Source organism: Brienomyrus brachyistius, chromosome 19, assembly GCF_023856365.1.
Source record: "Brienomyrus brachyistius isolate T26 chromosome 19, BBRACH_0.4, whole genome shotgun sequence".
Classification (NCBI taxonomy): Eukaryota; Metazoa; Chordata; class Actinopteri; order Osteoglossiformes; family Mormyridae; genus Brienomyrus; species Brienomyrus brachyistius.
Genome location: NC_064551.1, coordinates 17,922,454 through 17,942,852, shown reverse-complemented (window position 1 = coordinate 17,942,852; position 20,399 = coordinate 17,922,454). Strand labels below are relative to the sequence as shown.

The 20,399-nt window shown below is 44.8% G+C and overlaps 1 long non-coding RNA gene across 1 annotated transcript; it reads right to left on the bottom strand.

Annotated features, from left to right (window-relative positions):
- Positions 1 to 764: 764 nt before the first annotated feature.
- Positions 765 to 12,481, bottom strand: LOC125715218 (uncharacterized). Its single transcript, XR_007383968.1, has 5 exons — positions 12,451 to 12,481; positions 11,708 to 11,771; positions 7,214 to 7,323; positions 6,444 to 6,488; positions 765 to 5,907 (listed from the first exon to the last, which is right to left on the bottom strand). It is a non-coding gene; the product is annotated as an uncharacterized LOC125715218 (long non-coding RNA).
- Between the last annotated feature and the right edge of the window lie 7,918 nt (positions 12,482 to 20,399).

Here is a 20,399-nt window from a genome sequence, read left to right as displayed (position 1 = left end):
TCGACTCAGTGTAAGTGCAACTCCCATCAATGCTCAGGTATAAATGTGAGTCTTATAGGACCAACGGCTACAAAACCAAGCAAGAACCTAATAAGGCAATTCAGTAGGCAGTAGTGCAATGTTAGGAACAGAATTACATAAATTAACTTATTTAATGTAAGTCACAGCAATAAAGCATGTAAATTTTCGAACTGAAATATAGTTCCCTTTAACCCCAGCAGAATTTTGTTTTAGTATTGCAGTGACCTTGGAAAACATCTAATTTTGCGGAAAACATAAAAAGAGAATCGTAAATGTCCGACGAATGTGACCATCAGTCAGGTTAACGCGACCTCTGTGCCCCCTGCACCCCCTTAACAAAAGTCCTCCGCAAGCCAGAGCAGTCAGCAAGACGGGGATGTGAGGCGACGGGGACCGGCGCTCCGATCCGGCCCGAGGTGATGGCTTCTGACAGCTCAGGCGCTGGGGCATGTGCTGGTACCATCTGCAGTGTGGTCTCCCCACCAGCCAGCATGCCACGCGGGCGAGAGGAGAACCCACACCAACTTCGATATGAGCACAGCACTGCAGCGTTGCCCCCCAAATTGCCCCGACAGTGCTCACATTCAGTTAGGGCCCAGTGCTGCTTGTAGGTGTCACTCGAAATAAACTGAAGAAATTCAGCTCTCCCAGAAAGAGCAGAAATGCCAGGGGACGAGGGTTGGGTGAGTGGGGGGGGGGGGGGGGGGGGATTGGGATCCTTTGTTCCCACGTTTGGGAGTCGCTGTCACTGAAGTGGTGTGGCAGGCAGCAAAGAAGCGGGGCCTCCTGTATCCCCAGGGTCAGGCAGAGGCTGATAAGCAAAAGGCATGTGTCATATCAGCTGCCTATCAATGAATCAATCAATATATAACCGAGGCACAGTGTTCTAGACAGAGACACATTTCTATTGTTAAGCACGTCTCAGTCGCTAATTTAAAACAGCTTTCAACAGACACAGTGTTTTATTAAATTCTGAATCGACGCCCTGCTAAATACTTTCCATATAACAGGAAAAGTGTTACAGGACATATAAGATTGTTTTGTCATATTTTTGTCTCACTTTTTCTGCCATATAAAGACTGTCTAAAAGGGTATAAAAACATTTTGGATCTAAAAATTTTAATATTTCATATGGAAAACATAATTTGGCATGTCAGAGTGTGATATCTGCTTTTTGACTGCCCGTGTTTGTGAGGTTGCAGTAAGAATGCAAGTTTGGATGCAGTTGTATGTGATGTGAGGTTATATTAAGAATGTGGTTTCAGTCAATGTGAGGTTGTAGTAAGAATGTGCTTTTGGTCTATGAGGCATTGGTAAGAACGTGGTTTCGGTCTATGTGAGGCTGTGGTAAGAACGTGGTTTCGGTCTATGTGAGGCTGTGGTAAGCACATGGTTTCGGTCTATGTGAGGCTTTGGTAAGAAGGTGGTTTCAGTCTATGTGAGACTTTGGTAAGAAGGTGGTTTCGTCTATGTAAGGCTGTGGTAAGAAGGTGGTTTCGGTCTATGTGAGGCTGTGGTAAGCACATGGTTTCGGTCTATGTGAGGCTTTGGTAAGAAGGTGGTTTCAGTCTATGTGAGACTTTGGTAAGAAGGTGGTTTCGTCTATGTAAGGCTGTGGTAAGAAGGTGGTTTCGGTCTATGTGAAGCTGTGGTAAGCATATGGTTTCAGTCTATCTGAGGCTGTGGTAAGAAGGTGGTTTCAGTCTATGTGTGGCTGTGGTAAGTACATGGTTTCGGTCTATCTGAGGCTGTGGTAAGATGGTGGTTTCAATTTATGTGAGGCTGTGTTAAGCACATGGATTCAGTCTATGTGAGGCTGTGGTAAGCACATGGTTTCGGTCTATGTGAGGCTGTGGTAAGCACATGGTTTCGGTCTATGTGAGGCTGTGGTAAGCACATGGTTTTGATCTATGTGAGGCTGTGGTAAGCACATGGTTTCGGTCTATGTGAGGCTGTGGTAAGCACATGGTTTCGGTCTATGTGAGGCTGTGGTAAGCACATGGTTTCGGTCTATGTGAGGCTGTGGTAAGCACATGGTTTCGGTCTATGTGAGACTGTGGTAAGCACATGGTTTCGGTCTATGTGAGGCTGTGGTAAGCACATGGTTTCGGTCTATGTGAGACTGTGGTAAGCACATGGTTTCGGTCTATGTGAGGCTGTGGTAAGCACATGGTTTTGGTCTATGTGAGGCTGTGGTAAGCACATGGTTTCGGTCTATGTGAGGCTGTGGTAAGCACATGGTTTCGGTCTATGTGAGGCTGTGGTAAGCACATGGTTTCGGTTTATGTGAGACTGTGGTAAGCACATGGTTTCGGTCTATGTGAGGCTGTGGTAAGCGCATGGTTTCGGTCTATGTGAGGCTGTGGTAAGCGCATGGTTTTGATCTATGTGAGGCTGTGGTAAGCACATGGTTTCGGTCTATGTGAGGCTGTGGTAAGCACATGGTTTCGGTCTATGTGAGGCTGTGGTAGGCACATGGTTTCGGTCTATGTGAGGCTGTGGTAAGCACATGGTTTCGGTCGCGGCTGAGCTGCTCTCGGTAGGCTGTGCAGGACATCCTCCCCCTCCAGCACCTTCATTCTCACTCGCCGCTTGGCGTATTTCCTGCCAATTTCCTCTGGAATGACGTTTGAATTTCATGGCTTCTTTCAACTTCATTTCCTAACTCTGCTGCGCAGTTGAACATCCTCATTCATTAAATAATAAGAAACTGAATATAATAACAATAATCCACTCGTCTTCCAACCTCCTGCATGTGGGTGTTTTCTACCAAAGTTCCAAAAACACATAGTTTAGGTAGATTGGTGTCTGTAAATTGCCCCCAGCAAATGACTGCATGTGTGGGTGGATTTACCCTGTAATGGACTGATATCAATAATAATAATAATCAGAGCATAATACAAATGAAAACTCCACAGTCCATCCATCCATCCATCCATCCATCCATCCATCCATCCATCCATCCATCCATCCATCCATCCATCCATCCATCCAGGTACAAATGCGTGCAGGGTTGCTGTTTCGGAGCCTTTCCAGTGGTGTAACTGCTAGTGATGTCACGATCAAGGGCCTCAGAAGGGCATGGATGCTATGACAGATTCAGGAAGCCAAGCACTTTGTTAGGGCCCCCTGAGCGATTGAAAGTGGCAACCCAAACAGGGAGTCCACGGTGGTCCGATTTCTGTCTAGCTGCGATACCCCAACGTTGCCACAAGGAAAGTGCATATATCAAGTCTGAACCTGACGGTGGTTATAAGTACTTTTCTACACCAAAGACCGTTTTCAAAAATTTGAAGTTTGGCGTGGATTTGATCGTGCGCAAAATCTAAGATCAAATCTGTGCATAAGAATGTTTTATAAATGAGGCTCCAGATATGATGTCCGAATAATTGCCCAGTATCAGGCAAACTAATACATCAGGTATCTATATTTTAATTTCATATAGTTTTTATGCATTTTTTGGGTGGATATGTTGAAACTGGGATTACAGTTAGTTCTGTACATGCCGTTGAACAAAAGTTATAAACTTCGCCGGTGTAAAGCTGTCTAAGTTTAAGAGACATTTAGAGTTCATAGCACTTGGCTGGAGGCCACAGACAGTGATGACCAAAGGTGTATTCCTGCCAGAAGGCAGGCGGCTGAACGTTAGCATGCAGCTAAACATCTGCACTGGCTTTGCGTCTCTTCACCTGAAGAACCACAGTGCCCCAGAGGATGCTGGGAGAAGCCATGCACAGCCATCTGCTGTAGCAGCGTTCCCATTTCCCCACATGCTGCCTGGCACTGGCTGTCATGAAAGCCCCTCTCTCTGCCTTTTTGAACTTATACTGTATCTCCCCTTCCTATTGCCTGGGACCAGCCCTCTGAGTTTCACACTGAAAACCAGATGTGAGCACAAGAACATGACGGAGATCTGTAGGAGAAGCACCCCCATTAACTTAGCAGAAACTTTTATCCAGGGTGACTCAGAGGTTTCGTGAAAGCAGGGTCAGCTAGTCCCTGGAGCAACTAGGGGTTAAGGGCCTCGCTAAAGGGCCCAAGAGTTAAATCAGTGGGATAGGACCCTGGGATTTGAACGTACAGCCTACTGATCACAGATATGGGAGCCTGAGCCACACATCATCCCCTGAGGAACTATGAATGTATGACTTAACGGTTTATCTGCTAGTTCATAAATGTTGTCACATGAACTCATTATCATGATGTACACCATCCACAGCATACTAGCAGCAGGACGCCGTTCTGCTGCTATACCAAAAGCTTCTTCGCTTATACCATTTTGGGTTCCTCTGTATGTGCACATGTCACCGGAGGCCACGACTCCCACCCAGGAATCCCTCACCCGTGCCGATAAACGTCACCAGAGCAGACCGGCAGCCACTGGGCCCCGTGAGATCCGCAGAGGCTGCGCATCACATTTATTTATATATTTATTCATGTGAGAGCGACTTGGGTGAGGCCAACTTCAAGTGCCGATGAAATATTTATTAAAAGGGTAACTAGACAAAAAAAGATCATTTAAAACATTTTGCGCCTTTTTTTTAAAAAAGATTTGGCTGTGAAGATTAATGCCAGTGGGAAAAGCATTGCAAAATTACCTTATGCATTATACAGAGACGCATAAATTTTATATCGTGTGGCTTGGAATAACTCAGGCGTGCTTGTAGCGCGGAGGAGCGGGAGAAGCATCACTGGATAATCCACTGTTTGTTTGAATGAGCGGACGTCAGAGGGTGCGGCATTATTCTCCTGTCGATCAGAGGCCCATCCGAAAAACCACTGCGACCTCACATCAGGGTTCAAAACCACAGCCTCTGTGCGGCTGGGAGCCAGCTATAGCTGCCCACTCTTCCGGCAGATTCCGCAATTTGCATGCTCGACGTACTCTGACCTCTCGTGCTAATGTATAGGTGTTTCCAGAGGAATGTCGCCAGTGGAAAAAGAGGAACTTGAACCTAACCAGCACGCATCTACAGGCACAGAGGAATGTTTAAAAGCACCTGGAGGGGGTGCGAGCAGCCGGGTCACTTACCGACGAGGGGAGAGTGAATGTTACATCACCAGGCTCCGCATCTCGGTGCCTGGCCTGCCGCTGACCTGGATGTAAGTCTTCATCGGGAGCGGTGGTCCCCTCGAAAGTGAACCACGGCCTGCCATTAGCGGCACCTTCACGCGGCCGCAGGTACATGGTGAGGCTGCTGGGTTGTACACAGTGAGACCCGGCGAGACCCAGTGAGCCCCAGTGAGCCCCAGTGATCCGTAAAGGCAGCCCTCACTCCCAGACCCAACACGCCACGACTGGTAAAGACACAGCTGGCAACTAAAGAGCTCTATTTTTATTCTTATTTATATATCTAAATCCATCCATCCATCTTGCTACCAACAGAGGGCTGCGGGGGTATATCTAAATATTTAGTTTGAGTATTTTCCATTTTGCTTTTTGAGGGAGGGCACATCCGGTCAGTAATCACTAGGTTAGACATCAATTACAGACTTATAGTGATTCCAGTGCATCTTCAATATGGAAGCGTCTTAATTTCACTTTCAAATAACGACGTCTCCCTGTTCATCCACACCCACACAGCAGGCCTCTCCAATTTTCTGCCTCTCACAACACAAGTTTAATTTCTCGTTTTCTCTGAAAGTGTTATTTTTTTATTGACCGTGTACGGAATGAGTCCGTAATATCCGAAAACAATAAAGACTGCATTTATAACTCCAGTAAGCCGTCAGAACAATATACTATAGGGATCTTCTTCTGTTCCCAAGGTTACCTGTTAGGATGTGGCGGTCAAGCATTACTGTCCATCGAATATTTTGGGTTTGCAATTAATGTGAGGTCCAAAAACGGACTGCAAAGCCTCAGCAGAAGAATGAAAAGACAGACTGGGGGAGGAAAGCAGACAGATATAATTAAGTCTGTTCATTAGACCAGAACACATTGAATTAGATCAGTGATGCTGACAGAAGTAAGTGTAAGAAAGTAAGAAGACCAGTGCAGCAAGGGTTAGGGTTAGGGTTAGATTTAAGGTTAGGGTTAGGGTTAGGGTTAGATTTAGGGTTAGGGTTAGATTTAGGGTTAGGGTTAGATTTAAGGTTAGGGTTAGATTTAGGGTTAGGGTTAGATTTAGGGTTAGGGTTAGATTTAAGGTTAGGGTTAGGGTTAGATTTAGGGTTAGGGTTAGATTTAGGGTTAGGGTTAGATTTAGGGTTAGGGTTAGATTTAAGGTTAGGGTTAGGGTTAGATTTAGGGTTAGGGTTAGATTTAAGGTTAGGGTTAGATTTAGGGTTAGGGTTAGATTTAAGGTTAGGGTTAGGGTTAGATTTAGGGTTAGGGTTAGATTTAGGGTTAGGGTTAGATTTAAGGTTAGGGTTAGGGTTAGATTTAGCTAGGATCTAAAACATGACGTTGAAGGCCTTACCTCATCAGCAGCTGATACTAAGTAAAAAAATGCCTCAGTTGGACCCTGACAGAGAGAAATCTGCCTTTGGGCCAAGAAATTGCTTTGTGTTTCCATTTTCAGAAACCTAGTTTGTTTCCATATAGAATTTTCATATTAGAGGAGCATTAAACAGGAAGCTGGCATCTTTTGCAGTAAAATGATTACACATTATGAAGAACGCTGTGACTAATGAACTACTACGAGGACCAGTACGTTAAAGTGATGAGCTTACGTTATATGCAGAAAATATCCTTATGAACTAATCATACTAATCACAGTCAGAGTGTTACAATGTACTGTGAATGCGGCATAAATCAGTTTTAATGAGCGTGTCAGTAAATCATCATTTTCATATTTTTGGTTATTGGGGTCCTCAGGTAGTCTCAGTGCCCAAAACTCATCGCTAGGACTAATATGGGACATTTTCACAGCTGAAGTATTTATTATTGAAACAATAATCAGTAAGAATCAGTAAGAACAACAACATCAGTGTAACAAATGTGTATGAATGACAAAGGATATTGAGCATGCAAATGATACGAGAATCATCTGTCACTGTACGGTCCCATTTTGTTTGCTAACACTATAGCAAATTTGAAATCGTAAAATTGGCACAGGATTCATCTTAAGCGTGTGGGTCTTGGATGCAGCCTTCATGAGAGTTGCACCAAAAGCTCCTGGCTAATTGCATTAACATGGCGAAAATTAATTACCGAGGACAGAAAATGGCAAGTTTCCACGTTCCTCACCATTCGGATGAATGACACGCCAGTTGTGACACACCAGTTGTCCCTGGCATGTTTTCGGTCCGATGAGGTCAGAGTAGGAGATGCAAACAGTCACCTCAGATGTCGGAGGCCTAACAAAGAAAATGACAATGAAATGCGGCAAAACCACGGTGGTAAAAACCACGGCAATCGCACAAACAAAACGCCTCTCAGCCGAAAGTCGCCAGACACTGCGTTAAGCTTGACTGACTAATTATTGCTTATAATTTGCGTTAGGATTAATTAACTAATTAGAGAGGAATGTCTGAGGGCGAAGTTATGGCTCTGCTTGTCAAGCTGAAGACTTTAATTATTCTGATATTTTTAATTATAATCAGCAAACTGAATAAGTCGCACCCTGTCAGCTGCGGCGGGAAGCGGGTGGATGAGGGCAGTTAGAGCCCACATTACCCATAATCCTCAGCAGCACAGGTCCGTCATGAGGTCAGCCTCGGCCTGGGGTTGGGGGGGGGGGGGGGGGGGGGGGTTTCAGTGATGCTTCCACAAACTGGGAGCTGAAGCTGCACCTATTAATGTGTCCCACTGACCTTGGGGTGGAGGATGCAGGAGTGTGACGGCAAGCAAACACTGTGCCCAAACCAGCATTTGCGACCTTGTCAAGGCTACTGGGATGATGCCTTGTGGCCGAATGTGAAACGCTGTATGTAAGGCAGACAGACACAAGCAGTATTAATGAATCTGCAACTAGTGACTTAGTGGTTAATACTTTCAGGTCCTGTCTGGGGGCTCTTCTCTGTTTTGACAAATCCTCGCAGGGAAAAGCACAAAGCTGCCTTATTACTGTTCCTGTTTACAGGTCCAAACCCGCCCTTCGAGTCCAGATTCAGCAGGGTGCGTGATTCTTGGGGGTATGGCCCGGCGTTCCGAGCGCCGATCGGAGGCGGGTAAATCTGCGGAGCGCCACAGAGAACCGGAAAGGTCAGCAAGGGCAGCGTTTAACTGCTCCCATCACATGGGGCAAACTTCGTAAACAGGCAAAACTAATGAGTGCATTTGGAGATCTTAGGAGAGTGCGGGGTGGGGGGGGGTGCAGAGCACAACAAGCCAAGCTGCACCTGATGGAAGCTGCTGGAAGACATCAAAGCTGGAAGGATTAGCGCTCTCACAGTGTTAAGAAATGGCCAGGGGGGATTCGCCAGCTTATTATCCACATGCTGGCTAATCCTGTTATCTGCGAAATATAGCTGTGTTTAGACGCAGCCTCCACCCCAGACACGCGGCAGTCTAATTCCACATGTACATGGCTCCGGCAAAGTCAATTTAGATCCCCGCAATCTATCAGCGCCCGAATAAAATTATTATTATTTTTTTTATATACGTATGAAAACTCGAATTATACGACTCTTTTGAGAAGCTCGGCAGGACCATGCACCCTCGTCCTTTTCCAACGAACCAGACGGATCGAGGCGCACGTCGTTCGGAGGCGAGGGTTGGAGAGGGAACCCGCTGACGTCCCCTGACACGTTTTCCTCTGGCTGCTCCCCGTCTATGAGGAATCACGGAGGCCTTTTCTCCTGTGACATGGGCGAATCTGATCTCCTAATTGCACTAATCGCCATCTGTATGGCTCCCTAAGTGTCTGGTTTCGTCGTGAATCACACCGCAGGCTCTGACGGTGGCCTCCGCGCTGACAGCCGCCTGTTACCCTCCTGGCTGTTACACTTTTCTTTTTCTTCTAGCACTTGACGGTTTACAGGGTCTGACCATGACTGTGTACAAGTGCTCCGGGCTGCGTATCCCAGAATTCAGCGGGGCTCCTTTGTTCCCATATGGGTGTTGGGCTCAGGGGCGGGATCTGAGATGCACAGTTTGCATCGGTAGGCAGCGGGCGATCCCAGACGCACCGGGGATGTCTGCCGAGCTCCGAGACGCTGTCTTTTACGCCGTTGTCCATGTTCTCAGGCATCATCGCTATATTTTTCATTTCTGAAGGCCCGGTAATGATCGTAAGCAGGCAGTCGGCCGAAAAATTAGGCTTTGGTGAAATGACACCGAAGCTGGAGAAACTGGATTTTCCAGACAGATAGAAATAGACTCGCCTTTAGAAGTCTGCAAAGTGAACAGTGACACATTTTTGTCAATAACAGCAATTAATTTCAGATTATCGCCCATCACAATGCATGGCTCTTTCATAATCGCTATGTAATTAAAGGCATCTATGTGCTGAAATGAATAGTGAATGTTAACAGAGTTTTAGCAGCAGTTTGAATAGTTTATGTGACTAAAAACTGGAAATGTGGGGCATCTGTTTGGGCAAGATGAAACATTAAAAGTGTGGAGAATGGAAACCTTCACCCTGGTCTGCTTTGGTCTGAGTGCCACATGTTTAATCTTTTGGGCTAATCTCCTGTCTGACCCAAACACTGTTTTATTTGTGCCCTTGTGCGTTACATAAACCAACCTAGGGCCACCATTGTGCCCCCACAGACTCACTTGTGTAACATCATACAAAATAAATGGATCATGCCTCCCCCCCCCCCCCCCCCCCCCCCCTGCATTTGCGTGTGAGCTTCTAATCAAAGTCAGTTAAGTCACTTTCTCTGCAAGTTAAACCCGATACTTATGAGCTTTGTCTGGAACACTCAGCAAAAATGAGAAGTGGCTGTCGAGCGCCTGTGTCATCTGCAGCACCAGGGAATCATGGGAGATTTCCCTGGGCCAAGGTTCTCACCAGGGAGACCGAGAGGACTTTATAACACTGAGCAGTGTCAATTTGTAGGGAGGGCATGAAGGGTGTGTGTGTCAGGGTGTGTGTCTGTGTGTGTGTGAGTCAGAGGGTATGGGTGTTTCTGACTGTGTTTGTGTGTGTGTGTGTGAATGAGAAGGTATGGGTGTTTCTGACTGTGTGTGTGTGTGTGTGTCTGTGTGTATGTGTGTGTGAATGAGAAGGTATGGGTGTTTCTGACTGTGTTTGTGTGTGTGTGAATGAGAGGGTATGGGTGTTTCTGACTGTGTGTGTGTGTGTGTGTGTGTGTGAGAATACCAGGACTCTGTGGCTGCAGGTTGAGTACAAGCACTGTATGCGAGAAGCCAAACGTATGCGAATAGTAACAGCGAAAACCACATGCATCTGAATGGAGTCACAGGTGGTACCGACGCCTCGCTGCGGTTTGCAGGAAGATTTTTACCACATTTTGATTGTCAATTTTCTTAAATTATTAAAAACAGTTTATACTGGATGGGTAATTGTTGCATTACATTATACTGTACTATGTATGTAACTGAAACTTTTCCGATGCCATTGTTACACAATTGAACAATCACTCCAGTAAATTAAGCTGTTCATTATGTTCTAAATATCCATCAACCAGGCCGCAAGACAAGATGAATTGTTCTACCGGTGCAGTGAGCCACATTTTAAATGTTACCCTCCATGCACTAAAGTCCATTACGGCCTGGGGGGGGGGGGGGGGGGGGGGGCGTATATATACTATATAGCTTCTGCACTGAACCAGCTTATTACTTTGTTTCTGGTGGTTTAACTCTGGTGTTGGCATGTAAGTTATGTAAGAAGCACTTAGATCCTGCACGTCCTTCCTGCATGGGCATGTATACGTTACAGCTAAATAATTGGCTAAATCATTAGGCTGGGCCATGTGCATCCAATCAGCGGCCGGAGATAAACGGCGCCTTTGTTTCTGGTGTGTTTGGGGAGGGCGGAGGGCGGCGTGTCTGTCCAGAGACATCTCAGGTGCTCTGCTCACGTTCCTCCGTTACATAACGTGGTGATTTTTAGGTCAGGTCATCCCTTTTAAGCTACTTCCTCCTCGCTGAATCGATCCTTTCAGCAGCGATGCCTTGGGGTGCCTTTTGTCAATTATAACCCCCACCCCCCCCCCCCCCGCCCCATTCTCTTCCCCGCGAATTCCTTCCCGAATTCGCTCCATATGACCCCCCTCTCACAGTGCTTTCTGATTCGCTGGCCTCCAACCCTCTCACTCTTTTTTGTTTACTTGGAATTACGATTATGTTTCACATATGAAGATGCCTCGGCCCCTTTGGTTGGTTCTCGCGTTCCGAAGCTGCCCGTTTGTTTTACGTTCTCCAGCTGCGAAAGGAGATCCGGTCCTCAAAAGACAGAGCCGTATTCACACTCTGATATCAAAAGCAATTATGCTCGTTGAAGGTACCATGTTATTGTTAAACGGTAAGATGCGGAAACCATGCATCTATGAGATGCGGCGATTCTTTAGCTGAGCCTCATACGTGATGAATCAGACTCAGAATGGTTATATTCACCATGTACAAAAAAGTACACGGAATTTCTTTTGGTGACAGCAAGGGCGTATAATTTATGCATACAGAAATACAAGGATACATGAAACAATCAATAGCATAAAATTACAGATAAATCACTGGATAATAAGTTAATAAATAATAATAAATAAACAAATAAAGGTGTAGGCGAAAATAAGGGCGATTCGTATTGCCTATTTCCAGTGAAGCTGTACTTACTGAAACGACGACATCCCATAGGATATTGCTGTCAGTCTCTTTATGTCTGCTTGATCGATACCTTCTTTCAGTCAACAGAGAAAATGAAGATTTCAGGATCTTTACATGTTTAGTTTTTACCAGCTTCTCGTCTGAGTCGTTATATTCTCAAACTGACAGCACTGCAACACATGCACTCTATCAGCCCTGCCTGAGCCCCTTATACGCGCCTCATTCCCTAAAACCGGAATCCTCAGAAGTCGGCTAAATCACCAGAGAGTCATCATCATTTCACCACGCGTGTGCCTATAGGGCAGAGCCCCTGATGTGCTAAATGACAGTTCAGAACATCCTAAATAGTTATATTCCTGAAAAAATGCACGGCACCAGTAGTTACAATGGATCCCATAGCTTCAGGGTCACAAGCGTTTGGCGAACTAAGCAGCGAACTCCGCGAAAGACTCGGATAAACTAAAAATAGGGGAGAAACTGATGAGTTGCATCCCCTTAATGCATCTGCTGTTTTCTGATGCTGTACAGTTAATGCCATTTAGCATGTTTCATTGAGTGCCATTGTTGCTGAATGATAGTGTCCCACAGATTAATGAGCTCTGTATTTAAAAATGAAACAAAAAACACATTATACCGGGAAACCGTCCAACTGCACTTCAGCTAAATAACCTACAGTGTCTCCGAAGTGTCACTTTATCGGAAAAACGTATTTGTGAAACTTGTTATTTCTGTCTTCGGATCTACGCTCTAACCTTATTCACACCTCGTTCCCTCGACTCCGGGAGTGAAAGAGAGCCTTTCAACGGGACGGGAAGCTGGGAATCAAGTGCCGGCATAGCATCGCCCTAAAAATAGGACGTGCCTTGTAAGGCACGATCCAAATTCGATTCAAATTCCAAGCGAGACCGAAGTGAGAGTTATCGCATTGTCACACTTGACAGGGTGGCATTGTGGGACGCGGGAAGGGGTGATGGCGTGCCGCGGTACTCCTGGCCGCCTGATTGTCTGCCTCTCCTTGAACTCGCAGACATTGTGAATCAATTGTTACTCCAACCCAGTGACGGTTAGCTACAGAGATCAAAAAAAGATTGAATTTCCTTAGTGCTACATGGCCTAGGGTATAGGCAACAGCGAGGTGTATTCTTCACATACTGAAGATGTCATGGACAATTTTCTGGCAAAGAAAAACATAAGAGGAGGACTAATCCAGGTTAGTGTTATCTTACATGTATGTGGAACAACAGCCCCCAGTCGCCCCAAGAGAAAGGGAACAGGCCCTTCAGAAGTTTACAGTCATCGTTGGGGAATAGCGAGTGGGCCCTGGCCTCCACTATGTGGATCGTGACCTTCTGGCAAACAAGGCCACCACACGGATGGGGCCAAGCAGTCATTAAGGGGAGACGGTCTTCAGACTCCTCCTAGCCGCTTTGGACGGCGATCCGGTGTGTTACAACAGGATGGCGACGGGTTACGTTAGCAAAGAAAAATTGAATTTGCCGATCGAATTAAGATAACGACGCGTGATTGCGGAGAGCTGTAAGTGAAATTGTTTCCATGGATTTCCATTTCATTCAAGTGACTTTAAAGCATGTTTACATCTGTACATGTTATTTTGGAATAACTTGAGTTTAATGTGTAATATTCATGCACCGTAGTTTCACTTTGATTCGATGGTGTTAATTAACCGGTGGTTATACGCTGTTTGTTAATCTATGCAGTGTTTCTTTTAAGATTGAGGACATTTATACCCCCTGCCATTCCCAACCTGTCGGCCTCCCCAGCACCTAAGACCTTAACAGACTCACGGTGGTAAACCACTAATAACTATACTATGCAGTGGGGGTGGTGTGTGGTTCAGTGGGCTCAGTGGGTCGTCGGTTCATATCTCAAGGTCAGCTAGGTGGTTTTACTGGTGAGCCCTTGAGCAAGGCCTCTCTCCCCCCCCCCCCCCTATTGCCTCAGGGATTGGCTGACCCTGCCTTCCAAAAAACGTGCATCGCTTTAGATGAAAGTGTTTAGTAATGTGATGACAGCTTCTCTGGTCCCTTGCTTTGTGTGCATTTTGATTTTTGCCAGGACGTGTTACTGGTCCGGAATGCGGACCGTGGGCTGACCTGCTCAATAAATCCTGAAATCCCAGACAAGGACCAGAGCTGGTGTGAAACTATGCATTTCAGGAGGTGTCTCGCTTCACACACAGCTAGCCTCTTCTGCATACTTCATTGACAGTATTAACCTAGCCTGTGTATACTGAGCATATCCAAAAGACCCGTTTAATAACGTTTATGTGTTTACTGTAATTTATACTAAGCTTTCCGCTTCGCTTGGGAAGAAAACTCCTTCAAATGAAAATGAAAAGCCACCCCTGGTTTGATTCCTGAGGCGAGATCCACGCCGGACCCAAGCTGTGGTTTGACATCCAGCCTCTCGCTCTGATTGGATAAACCGGAATTGGGGCTGCAGAGGCGAGGCCGGCTGGCCTTGATGATGCCCAAAGCCCTGACAAATGCATTACAAACATGTCCCAAGCCACGACGTGGAGACTTATTTCCAGCATCACGAGCCGCCTGTTTAACGCTGTGGATCAAAGCGAATCTTAAACGGGGCGGAAATCAATCCAGCAAGCGGCGGGAATCAGCAACAGCCCTTTCCGGAACACTCTGAGCGGATTTGCTGACTTCCAGTTGGCAGAATTTGTTTAAAATTATTGCTCAAACTTTAGGAATGTTATTTGAAACGGGTGGGAAAACACGAGGTAGGTGAACACTGGAAAGGTGCTTGTTCTTTTTAATGATGCTTATGTTGAGGATCGGGACGGTTTCTGCGTCTTACCGCACTCTGGAAGGGCCGAGCCTTTAATGATTGCAGAACAATCTGAATGCAGTTGAAATATTACTGATTTCCAGATGGTCTAATTGCAAACATTATCATAGCATACAGAGCATGCAGTGAGTAAACAATGAAGCACCAATCACAGAAGAGACAGCGGGAGGTTAGCTGTTTCAAGTGGGCACCATTTAAAACAAACTCTAATTAAAGCAAGACGCATCAAAGCATCCGTCTTTGATAGAATCATTTATTCAAAACACGGTGGCAACCATGCCTGAAGAGACAAAGAAGTTACTGGAAGAGAATAATATACTCTCCTGGCCAGAAAGTGATTATTTTCAAATCTAGGAGTAAGATTCCCAGATTCCCAAACTCTACCCAGCGTTCGCTATCACCTTCCCAGAGCATTTTCCCATAATGCAGCCAAGTTTCTGAAAAACAATATACTTTTATTACAAAGTCTGGATTTCATAAAAGCTACAGCTTTGTCCCGACCCCTCCCTGAGACCTGCAGCTGGCCCCCCGCCCCCCAATTTCTCTGTAGATCCCCAGCAGTCAGCATGTCTGTCCTGAAAGTCACTGTCCTGAACCATCATGAGGTCATTAGTGCGACTTATGACAGCGAGCATGACAATATACCCACAATATACCCACAATATACCCACAATATTCCCACAACCCCATGGTGCCACATTACAAGACCAGCGATGCTCTGTGAGCCTCACTCCCGTTTCTCGATCCTTCTGGGACATTTGTCTGTCGCATCTTTATTGTAATGAACACTGATGATCTGTGACGACTCCTGAAAGTTTTGGACAAGCTCTGTACCAGGAGTCGGAAGCCCTTTCATGTGGGCCACTCTGATAATGTGTTCTGTGACTGGATAACTGAGCCCAAATCCAAACATTTACCTCACTCTGAAAAAACACGTTTTGTGTTTGCGAATGTCCCTTCCTGAATGTTGTATAACGCTGCAGCGAGCTGCATCCAATTAAAAGTCTGATGCTTTCCAACCAAGGTCAATCAAGGCAGCACAATCGTTATGCTACATTTCCTTGAATTTCCTATACCTGCTTGTTGGGGGGGCAGGGGGTCCAGAGCCCATTCTGGAAGCTATGCATTTAACTAATACTGCTAAATAAAGCTGTTGTTTGTACATTTTCATCTTTTACGACTGAGTTTCGCTGTTTTATATTGGATGTTACGCCACAAGATGGATTGGCTATAATAGCTAATCATTGTAACTGAGTTAGCTCTGTTAGCTCTGTTAGCTCTGTTAGCTCTGTTAGCTATGTTAGCCCTGTTAGTCATGTTAGCTCTGTTAGCAATGCATGCATCCTATCCCACATTAGGCATATTGATTACAGGCAGGCAGGTGAGGGACAACCAGGAGGGGGTGTGCTAGCTATGTTTGGTCGGTATTATGGTAATACAGTATACTGTTCTATTTTGAAACCCCCCCCACCACTGAATGTGGAGCGACAGATTGCCAGGACATTGCACACCATTTGCAGGTGACTGTTGTCAACCTGTAGGAGACTCCCAGGTCTTCAGGGAGGGATGGGGTGTCTGGCCTTGTTAGACATGTTAGTGTTCTCTTTACTAAGTTACCCCCTTCCCCAGCACTCGCACTGGGGGACCTCAGTCTAACAGACCAATACAGGAAGGGAGCCTGACTCAATCTCGCCTGTTCTTAGCTTAAGGAGCTAGTGGAAACATGTTGTCATGATCATGCAGCAGTAGACAGACAGTAAGGAGGCTGCCTTTTGACCCTAAAACTAACGGCTGCAATTTTAAAGATACTGGGCTCTCTAGCTTGTTCAGGTTGTGGGTTCACTGCCCATCTGAGTGTCTATCTGCCAACGGTGGTTGATGCATCTGCCAGGGGTTCCTCAACCATCTTCACGTGTGGCCTTTGGGGATGAGGAACACACGTCCAATGGACTGTGAGGCCTGAGATGCCTGTTTGCATCTCTACTGCCTTTCTTCCCCCCAAGTTTCATCCACTTTTGATTATTTAGGGAATTATATACATATGCATAGGAGATCAGACCAGAAGGTTCTAGATCCCAATCCCAGGAGATGCATACAGTAGAACCCCTAAGGGTAGTGCTTAGTTCCAGTGAAATATCCAGCCAGTGTGAGATAAGCAAAACCGTTAAAATAAAAACCATTTTAGCATGTGAAGTTTAACACGAGTTAGGGTTGAGGTCCTCTAACCTGCAGGTTGCTGGATCAAGTCCCTACTGTAGTGCCCTTGAGAATGGTACTTACACTGATTTGCTGCATCCAAGCACATCCTAAAGCCATTAATTAAGCAACCACTAAAAGTAAGCACATCGGCTTTTGGCTATCGCTTAAACGAACATGCTTGCTGTACCTGCAATTTGTACCACTTCCTGCCTTCTCAGCCCAAGCAGATATGGCATTACGCAGATAAAGGACGTCGGCCTCTCCGGGCTGTTTGAGATTCCCTCTTTTTCTGCACGTGCACGGGTGCCTTGAGGGGAATACTCATAGTCCAGGTATCGCCAAGCTCTCATGTCAATTATTACAGCAATTTCAGATCCCCCGATTCTTCGGGGTATGTCAGACAATAAGGAGATTCCCACTGAAATTCCAAATGTACACTAAAGGCAAGAAGGAAAGAACTCTGTGAAGGAGAATAATACAGAGTAATTGTAATTAATATTTTTTAAGAATCGTTTTGTGATAGAATATTATCATGCTGACAGAGATAGAGGAAGAAGTGCATCAGGGATGGTCGGCATGAACTGGGAGATGTTTAATTCTCCAGAGTATAAATCCCAAAGAGGAGACACGTTATGTGGGAAATATTCTTAATTAAAATTCATGGATTACTTTAATTGTGGACTTCACTTTGAAAAGATATGTTGAATGGGCTTTCATTGTGATTGTTAAGTAAGAAACAGGTATGTGTCAGTTTCGAAACGAATAAATTCAGTGATTCATGTGTATAATATTAAAGACCAATAAACTTAATTGGCTAATCACCGTATAACTAATTTCAAGTTACATTCCATCATATCTGTTTTTTTTTAAGGAAGGAAGGAAGAAGCCGACTGAACTTTGCTGCAAAATAAGTCAAGGGAAAAATGAAGTACTAATTAAGAAAGCCAGGATTTTATGCAAATGACTTTTTGCTGGAGATATTCTAATGAATGTGCCCGGAGTCAATCGGCATGCGCTCGCTCGCTCGCGAGCTGACAGCTGGCTTGGAGGAAGGTCAGGAGGAATCAGGCGTGCGGAGCGTAATCCTTCAGATTGGCAGCTCTGCCCCCTGGTCTGTGCTTCATTATCTCCCAAATTGCTGTATTTCACAGAGATAATGATTTTTTATGGTCATGGACTTGAAGACAACTGCTGTATCCCCAGGGTTAGCATGCAAGGAGACACGGACGAGCTCCGATTCGGAAAAAAACTTCCCTTAGTGCCGAAAAAATAAAACATATTAAAATACAGCGTAAAACAAGTGTGTATACATATTAATATGGATGCGCATGCTGTTGTTGTAAATTGGAAGGAATCCACATATTTCATTTTATCGAAGTTTGCATAAACGACTAGCAAAATTCCGATGTAAAAAGTCATTGCACTCCATTTTATGTTAATTACAATAATTAGCACAGTGTTAATCAGATTTTACCTCATGCTGTGAGAAAAATGCATGTATGCTTACTTTTCGTGTTGAGCAGTTTGATTTGCGTTGAAATAAAAACACAGTAAGATCTGTCACCATGTTTTATGTTTGTGTGTCGCGGGGTTAACGGTATGTTCCGGATCTCTTCGCTTTCCCAATATTTGTATGTTTCTAGTGCTTTGTCATGGAAACACTGGTGGCAGATTGGCATGAAGAGGCAAAATGGGGCTTTCAGACAAAATGATGCATGTCTTCGCCTTGGTCTTGGTCTTGCTCTTCTGCAAGAGATCACATCTCATGGTGTAAGACTGCCCCAAATCGTACCTAAACGATGCAGGTTTTTGTGTAGCTCAATATCAGCGAGAGGCAGGTGGAACTAAGACAAAAAAATGTCAGCAGTATAATTCCTTTGTGTATGAAAGGGAATCTCCTACAGGACTTGACAGGAACCGGACAGATTCATTTACAAACTGTACATTTTCAGATTCCGGTGCGTGAAACTTTGTGTTTTGATGACCACTTCTTTAATATTGCATTTTAATTAGACTTAGTAAGAAGACACTTTTGTCCAAAGTGACATACAACTGACAAAGGTGACTTCCTGGAGCAATTGAGGGTTAAGGATTTTGACACTGAAATCACTCTGCCAACCCTGGGATTCAAACCAGCGACCTTCTAGTCGTAGCATAGTGTTCATGCCTGTGTTTATTTTTTCCATAGACTATTTGGAGGGATTTTAAGGTGTGCTGCTGTCAATCCTCCCATTCCACCACTCGACTCTAAAAGGTACGGCACGAACTGGAGCCATTGCTGGCTCTGAATATGTCCGTTATGAAAAAGTACACCCAAAACTTTCTCTTCCTGACAGCCATAATAGGGAATCTGTATGAATAATTTATAGGACATTGTTGTAATGTTCACACTGATACCTTCAGGCCAAGCAGCAAAGGTCAGCCATGGGAGTGCAGAGTGTAGCACATGTTAATGAGTCAGCTTGCATCCTAGATCCAGCTGCTCACGATCCAGTGAAGCGGCTGCTGACCGCGATCAGCAGCACCCATTACAGCATAAGCGGCAAGCTGACATAGCTGTTATTCGCTAAATCTGGGCACTGACAGTACTTTCAAGTTCTTTGGAGAAGTGATCTTGAACGCCCAGGGTTACGTATCATTAATGGAATCTCAGTGCTTTGTAAAATATGATTTATTTTTTAAATGTATTTGCTGAGCAAACAGATATAACCGGGGGGGGGGGGGGGGCATGGGTGTTTGTCTACACCCCTTTGTCCTGATGAATATTTGCAGAGGGGATTTAGTTCAAGTTCACTTGATCAAAGGTAGAAGCCTAGATCTCCTGGGAGGATAATTAAAAGTTCACCACCTTAATAAATTCATCACCTGCTGCCCTGATAGTTTCAGTTTTACGACAGGATATGAAATTTGACTAAAATGTTACAGGAATCAATTCTCAGCTGCAACCCTGCATAGTGACAGATCATCATTATTATCAACCTGCAGAACTTGCTTAGCAGTGTTCAGTAGAAGTTTTCTCAAAGTTGGCAGAAAATGTTCGATAGTGCTTCACATTACTTCATAATGCCTTCATAATGCATTCATAGAACATTCATAAGCAGCATGTAGGTATACCTTAACATCTGAACATACCTTAACAGCTTTAATATTCATTATTAACAAACATTATATGATAACAAGCATTATAATTATATCATATTTATTCATGTATATTAAAGCTATTAAGGTATGTTACATGGTTCTTACATTATGAATGCATTACGAAGGTGCACTAAATGTTCTACGATTGCACTATGAAAGTGCGGTTAATGTAAAGCCTTACTGAATATTCTTTATTTTTTTCATATTTTTGTACATTTTAGAAAGGGTTCTGTCAATTGTGGCATCATAACATTATTTTTTAACATAATTCATTTTGAAAAGTGTTGTTTTATAATTAAATTCTGGGAACACCAGGACACTTTGAACATTTCCATACCTTAATGATAATGTTCTGTAAACATTCCCAGAACAAAGAGTTGTTAGCTGGGTTAGAGCACTGGCTTAGCACCGTTCAGCACCATCTTAGCATCTTTCAACACTAGCTTAGCAAAGTTCAGCACTAGCTTAGCGTTCTTTAGCAGCACTTTAGTGTCCTTCAGCACTAGCTTAGCGCTCTTTAGCAGCACTTTAGTGTCCT